This window comes from Somniosus microcephalus, chromosome 28 (assembly GCF_052327205.1).
Source record: "Somniosus microcephalus isolate GS21.2 chromosome 28, FLI_Smic_1.0, whole genome shotgun sequence".
NCBI classification, from domain to species: domain Eukaryota; kingdom Metazoa; phylum Chordata; class Chondrichthyes; order Squaliformes; family Somniosidae; genus Somniosus; species Somniosus microcephalus.
Window position 1 is genome coordinate 13485356 of NC_141014.1, and position 9364 is coordinate 13494719.

General features: G+C 45.7%; 1 non-coding gene across 1 annotated transcript; it reads right to left on the reverse strand.

Moving 5' to 3' along the window:
- Nucleotides 1-7668: 7668 nt before the first annotated feature.
- Nucleotides 7669-7741, reverse strand: trnar-ucu (transfer RNA arginine (anticodon UCU)). Its single transcript has one exon. It is a non-coding gene; the product is annotated as a tRNA-Arg (tRNA).
- Between the last annotated feature and the right edge of the window lie 1623 nt (nucleotides 7742-9364).

Here is a 9364-nt window from a genome sequence, read left to right on the forward strand (position 1 = left end):
ATTACTAAAACAGAACAGAATAGTCATTCCACAGGCTCTACGTCAAGACATGCTCAAAAGGATTCATGAGGGACACCTCGGAATTGAAAAATGCAAAAGGAGAGCAAGAGACACTGTTTATTGGCCTGGCATAAATAAGGACATTGAGAACATGATAGGCAAATGTGAGACATGTCAGAAACACAAAAACAAACAAGCAAAGGAACCAATGATAGTAGCTGACATACCAACAGCACCATGGCAAAAGGTTGGTATGGACCTTTCTCATTTAAATGGTAAAGACTATCTAATAGCGATTGACTACTATTCTAACTATCCTGAGATGGCGCTGCTCTCAAGCACCACAGCAAGCAGTGTCATAATGCATGTGAAATCCATCTTCGCCAGACATGGAATTCCCAGGATTGCCGTTAGCGACAATGGTCCGTGCTTCAACTGTAAGGAGTGGCAACAGTTTGCAGCACATTATGACTTTCAACACATCACATCCAATCCTTTGTATGCTCAGTCGAATGGTAAGGCAGAAAAAGGTGTTCAAGTTCTCAAGCAGCTACTGAAGAAAGCGACAGAAAGCAAGTCTGATCCTTATCTTGCCCTGCTGAGCGACCGAGCCTCACCTTTAGACTCTGGTTCTTCACCTGCTGAACTCCTAATGGGTCACAAGTTGCGTACCACGCTACCCTGCTGTGCAAAAGAAAAGCAGAGTAAGGAACTGAGACAGAGACTTCAACTGTTAAAGCTGAAACAGAAATCACACTGTGAAAAGTCATTCAAAACTCTGAAACCATTGACAAGGGATGATGTTGTCAGGATTGAGGATCCAGATGCATGGAACAGGAAAGCTACAGTTCTTGAGGAAGTAGGACCAAGGTCATACACTGTTAGAACTGAGGAAGGACAGATTCTCAGGAGGAACCGCCGTTCCCTCCTAAAAACACAAGAGACTATCGAAGAGCAATTCGATGACAATGCCACAACGGAATCTTGTCACTCACCACCAGAACAATCAAACACAAATACACATACAGGCTCTCATGAAAACACATCAGACTTACCTGTGCTGAGAAGATCCACACGTGAAGTAAAAAAGCCTGATAGACTTAATTTTTGAGTACAAAGAAAACTACATTGAAAATGCATTGACTGTTGAAGATGTTTATGTTGTTATTGATTGATATTGATTGATACTGATTTTTTTAACCTCAAAGAAAGGGGGATGTAATGATCAGTGACCTGTCATTCTGGAATGGTACACTAGGTGGTGCTGTATGTATATAAGAGTGGGCTACCCATGATGCACTAGGCTACCCACAAGGCAGCAGTCAAGATGGAGGCCTCTACAGATACTGTGCCTAGTCCACATGTGCTCAATAAAGTGTCCAGCAAAAGCTAGCTGTTCTTAATAAAAATGACTAGTTATTAATGAACATAACATATAGCATCTTTAACCTAGTAAAATATCCCAAGGTGCTTCACAGGAGCCATTATCAAACAAAATTTGACACCGAGCCACATAAGGAGAGATTAGGTCAGGTGCCCTAAACCTTGGTCAAAGAGGTAGGTTTGGAGGAACATTTAAAGGAGGAGTGAGAGGTAGCGAGGTGGAGATGTTCAGGGAGATACCGTGCCCACTGTCCATTCCCCGACCCGGCCTGGTCTTTGCTTTCATCAGTGAGCCCTGGAACCTTGCTCAAATTTGATTCCCAATTCCTGGCCTTCTCTGCCATCAATACTACACTACTCCACTGGACTACTCAGATCTTCTATTCACTTGCTTAAGTTTGAAGGTAACTTTGTCTAGTTCACAGCCCATCCCCCATCGCTGCTGTCACCTGCTGTGTCTGTGACTGCCCCACTGGTTTATTTTGCTGCTGTCTGGGTTCCTGGTCAGAAATTCACTCTCCTGGGCCGACGTCCATTTCTGGATCTTATGGTGGCCTCCAACTTCACCAGTGCTTTCTGCCACACAACACTTCTCCACATTTCCACAGAAATACCTCCAGCATACCTCTCGGTTACTCTGCCCTCCCAAATCCCTTCAGAATGTCTATCAACTTGCGAACACTGCCCTGACCATCTATGAGTTTATTCTGGATGGCTACATTGACATTCTGGGCCTTGCCGGCTATATCATCGTGCCAATCTTTAAAAAAGCATCACCCCAGATGGAACTCGAACCCACAATCCCTGATTTTGAAGGCCAGTGCTTTATCCATTAGGCCACTGGGGTTGCACATAAAGCAATCAAAATCATGAGACTTAATGGTCAGTTTGTGACCGCCAAATCATAATTTACAGGGCAAATTATTCTCACAGCACACAGAAAATCTTTGATTAGGATATAAAATGCACATTGTTGGGTGGCTAATGAATCGATTCACCACATTCTTCCCATGTGGCCTGAACACTACGGTAGGTAATCAATCAAACCCAAACTGCCCAGCCAGAGTTAAGTTTGTACAGGACACAATTACAAAACTTGCAGATGACACAAAACTTGGAAGTGCAGTGAACAGTGAGGAGGATAGTGATAGACTTCAAGAGGACATAGACAGGCTGTTGGAATGGGCGGACACGTGACAAATGAAAGTTAACGCAGAAAACTGATACATTTTGGTAGAAGGAATGAAGAGAGGAAATATAAACTAAAGGGTACAATCCTAAAGTGGGTGCATGAACAGACAGAACTAGGGGTGTATGTACACAAATCATTGAAGGTGGCAGGGCAGGTTGAGAAAGCAGTTAAAAAAGCTTACGGGATCCTGGGCTTCATGAATAGAGTTGTAGAGTCATAGAGTCATAACGGCACAGAGGGAGGCAATTCAGCCCATTCAGTCCGTACCGGCTCTCTGTAGAGCAATCCAGTCAGTCCCATTCCCCCGCTTTATTCCCATAGCCCTGCAAGTTTATTTCCCTCAAGTGCCTATCCAGCCTCCCCTTGAAAACATTGAGTGTCTCCACTTCCGCCACTTCCGTCGGCCGCGAGTTCCAGGTCATCACCATTCACTGTGTAAAAAAGTTTGGTCTCACATCCCCCCTGTATCTCTTGCCCAATTCCTTCAATCTGTGTCCCCTAGTCCTTGTGCCATCAACTAGTGGGAAGAGCCTTTCCCCGTCTAGCCTATCCAAACCCGTCATAATCTTGTACACCTCGATCAAATCACCCCTCAACCTCCTTTGCTCTAACGAAAACAAATCCAGCTTCTCCAACCTGTCCTTTTTGCTAAGATCCCCCATCCACGGAACCATTCTGGTAAATCTCCTCTGCACCCTCTCAAGGGCCTTCACATCCTTCCTAAAGTGTGGTGACCAGAACTGGATGCAATACTCCAGTTGTGGTCCAACCAGCGCTTTATAAAGGTTCAGCATAACTTCTCTACTTTTGTACTCAAAACCTAAAGCCTCTATTTATGAAGCCCAAGATCCCATATGCTTTGTTAACCACTCTCTCAATATGTCCTGCCACCGAGGTATAGAGTAGAAAATCGTGGAAATTATGATGAACCTTTATAAAACACTGGTCCGACCCCAACTGGAGTATTGTGTCCAATTATGAGCACCGCACTTTAGGAAGGATGTGAAGGCCTTAGAGAGAGTGCAGAAAAGATTTACGAGAATGATTCCAGGGATGAGGGACTTTAGTTACGTAGATAGATTGGAGAAGCTGGGGTTGTTCTCCATAGAGCAGAGAGGATTGAGAGTAGATTTGATAGAGGTGTTCAAAATCATGAGGGGTCTGGACAGAGTAGATAGAGAGAAACTGTTCCTATTGGCGGAAGGGTCGAGAACCAGAGGACACAGATTTAAGATGATTGGTGGAAGAACCAAAGGCGACGTGTGGAATAACTTGTTTACTCAGCGAGTGGTTTGGATCTGGAATGCACTGCCTGGAAGGCTGGTGGAGGCAGATTCAATCACGGCTTTCAAAGGGGAATTGAATAAGTACCTGCAGGAAAAACATTTGCAGGGCTACGGGGAAGGGGCAGAGACAGTGGGACTAGCTGAAGTGGTATTGCAGAGAGCCAGCACAGGCTCGACAGGCCATTCTGTGCTGTAACCATTCCATAATAAACGTTTGGTCACCTGTCCTAGCATCTATTTATGTGGCTCGGTGTCAAATTCTCTTTGATAATCGCTCCTGTGAACCGCCTTGGGACGTTTTACCACTTTACAGACGCTATGTAAATGCAAGTTGTTGCTGCAGATGGCTCTGGCACGGCACGTGAGCAGCGGCAGATATGATGGGTGAAAATAGCTTCCCTCAGTGCTTAACTTTCCAGGATTTGGGAAATGTGAGGAATTTCAGAGCGGTCAATTGTCCTCAGGTGGGGTGCTGTTTGTATTTAGCCCCAGTGGCCTAATGGATAAGGCACTGGCCTCCTAAGCCAGGGATTATGTGTTTGAGTTTCATCTGGGGTGATGCGTTTTTAGTGATTGACACTATGGCAGATTAGTCAGGGCAAGTGGTGGAAAGTACAGCCAGGCGGGGAGGCTGCATTAATTGTAACTTGTGAGCCAAGTTTCCGTCAAGGCTGTGATGTCAATGCAACCATCCGCAATAAGGTTAAGGGTGGTAAGGGCCTTGTGGACAAGTGTATTGACATTTCGAGGAAGCGGGAGTAGGGATTTGGGAGGGCCGAGTGACCAAGAGGGTTTATGGAGGTATTTCCGTGGAAATTTCCAGGGCTGACTGACCTAAACAAAGAGGCGGTTGGGCAGTGGGACCAGGTAACTTTAAACTTGTAGCTTGGCTAGAATGCAACCACACAGGATCATACCTATCAGCCAAGGTCCCAGGCTCCTCCATCACCCTCCCTGGGTATGTCCCATCCCACAAGCAGGACAGACCCACCAGAGGTGGCGGCCCAGTGCTACACAGACAGGAGGGAGTGGCCCTGGGAGTCCTCAACGCTGACTCCGGACCCCATGAACTCTCATGCCATCAGGTGGACTTCAATGTCCATCAGCATAAGAACATAAGAAGTAGGAGCAGGAGTCGACCATACAGCCCTTCCAGCCTGCTCCGCCATTCAATAAGATCATGACTGATCTTTGACCTCAACTCCACTTTCCCGCCCGACCCCATATCCCTTGTTCCCCCTAGAGTCCAAATATCTATCGATCTCAGCCTTGAATATACTCCACGACTCAGCATCCACAGCCCTTTGGGGTGGAGAATTCCAAAGATTCACAACCGTCTGAGTGAAGAAATTCCTCCTCATCTCAGTCTTAAATGCACGACCCCTTATCCTGAGATTGTGACCCCTGGTTCTAGACTCTCCAGCCAGGGGAAACAACCTCTCAGCATCTACTCTGTCAATCCCCCTCAGAATCTTATATGTTTCAATGAGATCACCTCTCATTCTTCTGAACTCCAGGGAGTATCGGCCCATTCTACACAATCTCTCCTCATAGGACAGCCCTCTCATCCCAGGAATGAATCTAGTGAACCTTCATTGCACCGCCTCTAAGGCATGTATGACCTTTCTCTGATAAGGAGACCAGAACTGTGCCCAGTACTCCAGGTGTGGTCTCACCAAGGCCCTGTACAATTGTAGTAAGACTTCCTTACTCTTGTGCTCCAACACCCTTGCAATAAAGGCCAACATGCCATTTGCCTTCCTAATTGCTTGCTGTACCTGCATGCTAACTCTCTGTGTTTCCTGTACGAGGACACCTAAATCTCTCTGAACACCAACATTTAATAGTTTCTCACCATTTAAAAAATATTCTGTTTTTCTATTCTTCCTAACAAAGTGAATAACCTTACCTTTCCTCACATTATTCTCTATCTCCCTCCTTATTGCCCACTCATTTAATCTGTCTAGATCCCTTTGCAGGCTCTTTGTGTCCTCCTCACAGCTTACTTTTCCACCAAGCTTTGTATCGTCAGCAAATCTGGATACATTGTACTCGGTCCCTTCATCTAAGTCATTAATATAGATTGTAAATAGCTGAGGCCCAAGCACCCCACTAGTTACAGCCTGCCAACCAGAAAATGACCCGTTTATCCCTACCCGCTGTTTTCTGTCTGTTAGCCACTCCTCTATCCATGCTAATATATTACCCCAACCCCAGGATACCTTATCTTGCGTAGCGTTGTGGTTGTTGGAGGTCAATCATCTCAGCTCCAGGACATCGCGACAGGAGTTCCTCAGGGCAGCGGCTCACCACCACCTTCTCAAGGGCAATTAGGGATGGGCAATAAATGCTGGCATTGCCAGTGACGCCCACATCCCAGGAACAAATAAAAATAAAACCTTTTACTTGGCACCTTATTGAATGCCTTTTGGAAATCCAAATATACGACATCCACTGGTTCCCATTTATCTGCCATGCTAGTTACATCCTCAAAATACTCCAATAAATGTGCTAAACACAATTTCCTTTCAGAAAAACCTAATCATATGATTTTCTGAGTGCATTGTTACCACTCCCTTAATAATGGATTCCAACATTTTCCCGATGACTGATGTCAGGCTAACTGGCCTGTCTTCTCTCTCCCTCCTTATTGTGGATGATTGCATTGACCTTACGGCCTTGATGGAATCTTGGCTACAGGTGATAATACAATCCTCCTTAATGCAGCCTCCCCGCCTGGCAGCACCTTCCACCACTTGCCCCGCCTAAACCGTCATTGTGTCAATCATTAAAAACACATCACCCCAGATGGGACTCGAACCCACAATCTCCAGATTAGGAGGCCAGTGCCTTATCCATTAGGTCACTGGGGCTGAATACACAATGTAACCCGCCTGAGGGCAATTGACCACTCCGAAATGTGACATCTGCCTCAGTTTCAGCGTCGTCGAAAGTTCAGCAGAGATGGGAGCTATTTTCACCCATCATATCTGTCACTGCTCGCGCCATACCAGAGCCACCTACAACAACTTGTATTTATATAGCGCCTTTAACATAGTAAAATATTCCAAGGTGCTTCACAGGTGCGATTATCAAACAAAATTTGACACCGAGCCACATAAGGAGGTATTAGGACAGGAGTCCTAAACCTTGGTCAAAGAGGTAGGTTTTAAGGAACATTTAAAGGAGGAGAGAGAGGCAGTGAGGCGGAGATGTTTAGGGAGATACCGTGCCCACTGCCCATTCCCCGAGCCTGCCAGCTCTTTGTTTTCATCAGTGAGCCCTGGAACTTTGCTCAAATTTGATTCCCAATTCCTGGCCTTCTCTGCCATCAATACTACACTACTCCACTGGGCTCCACTGGAATACACTGTAAGACTCAGCTGCTGTGACTCTGATCTTCTTATTCAGTTGCTGCAGTTTGAAGGTAACTTTGTCCAGTTTACAGCCCATCCCCCATCGCTGCTGTTACCTGCTGAGTCTGTGACTGTCCCACTGGTTTATTTTGTTGCTGTCTGGGTCCTGGTCAGAAATTCACTGTCCTGGGCCGACGTCCATTTCTCCACCGTTTCCGCATCTTATGGTGGCCTCCAACTTCACCAGTGCTTTCTGCCACACAACACTTCTCCACATTTCCACAGAAATACCTCCAGCATACCTCTCGGTTACTCTGCCCTCCCAAATCCCTTCAGAATGTCTATCAACTTGCGAACACTGCCCTGACCATCTACGAGTTTATTCTGGATGGCTGCATTGACATTCTGGGCCTTCACGGCTACATCATCGTGCCAATCTTTAAAAAAACATCACCCCAGATGGGACTCGAACCCACAATCCCTGACTTAGAAGGCCAGTGCCTTATCCATTAGGCCACTGGGGTTGCATATAAAGAAATGAAAATCATGAGACTTAAGGGTCAGTTTGTGACCGCCAAATCATTATTTACAGGGCAAATTATTCTCACAGCACACAGAAAATCTTTGATTAGGATTTAAAATTCACATTGTTGGGTGGCTAATGAATCGATTCACCCCATTCTTCCCATGTGGCCCGAATACTACGGTAGGTAATCAATCAAACCCAAACTGCACAGCCAGAGTAAAGTTTGTACACAATTTCAAACTTAGCAGATGACACAAAACTTGGAAGTGCAGTGAACAGTGAGGAGGATAGTGATAGACTTCAAGAGGACATAGACAGGCTGGTGGAATGGGCGGACATGTGACAAATGAAATTTAACGCAGAAAACTGATACATTTTGGTAGAAGGAGTGAAGAGAGGAAATATAAACTAAAGGGTACAATCCTAAAGGGGTGCATGAACGGACAGAACTAGGGGTGTATGTACACAAATCATTGAAGGTGGCAGGGCAGGTTGAGAAAGCAGTTAAAAAAGCTTACGGGATCCTGGGCTTCATGAACAGAGTTGTAGAGTCATCGAGTCATAACGGCACAGAGGGAGGCCATTCAGCCCATCCAGTCCGTGCCAGCTCTCTTTAGAGCAATCCAGTCAGTCCCATTCCCCCGCTTTATTCCCATAGCCCTGCAAGTTTATTTCCCTCAAGTGCCTATCCAGCCTCCCCTTGAAAACATTGAGTGTCTCCACTTCCACCACTTCCGTCGGCAGCGAGTTCCAGGTCATCACCATTCACTGTGTAAAAAAGTTTTTCTCACACCCCCCCTGTATCTCTTGCCCAATTCCTTAAATCTGTGTCCCCTAGTCCTTGTACCATCAACTAGTAGGAACAGCCTTTCCCCATCTAGCCTATCCAAACCCGTCATAATCTTGTACACCTCGATCAAATCACCCCTCAACCTCCTTTGCTCTAACGAAAATAAATCCAGCTTCTCCAACCTGTCCTTATAGCTAATATCCCCCATCCACGGAACCATTCTGGTAAATCTCCTCTGCACTCTCTCAAGGGCCTTCACATCCTTCCTAAATTGTGGTGACCAGAACTGGATGCAATACTCCAGTTGTGGTCCAACCAGCGCTTTATAAAGGTTCAGCATAACTTCTCTACTTTTGTACTCAAAACCTAAAGCCTCTATTTATGAAGCCCAAGATCCCATATGCTTTGTTAACCACTCTCTCAATATGTCCTGCCACCGAGGTATAGAGTAGAAAATCGTGGAAATTATGATGAACCTTTATAAAACACTGGTTCGACCCCAACTGGAGTATTGTGTCCAATTATGAGCACCGCACTATTGGAAGGATGTGAAGGCCTTAGAGAGAGTGCAGAAAAGATTTACGAGAATGATTCCAGGGATGAGGGACTTTAGTTATGTTAGACTGGAGAAGCTGGGGTTGTTCTCCATAGAGCAGAGAGGACTGAGAGTAGATTTGATAGAGGTGTTCAAAATCATGTGGGGTCTGGACAGTGTAGATAGAGAGAAACTGTTCCTATTGGCGGAAGGGTCGAGAACCAGAGGACAGATTTAAGATGATTGGTGGAACAACCAAAGGCGACGTGTGGAAAAACTTTTTTACTCAGCGAGTG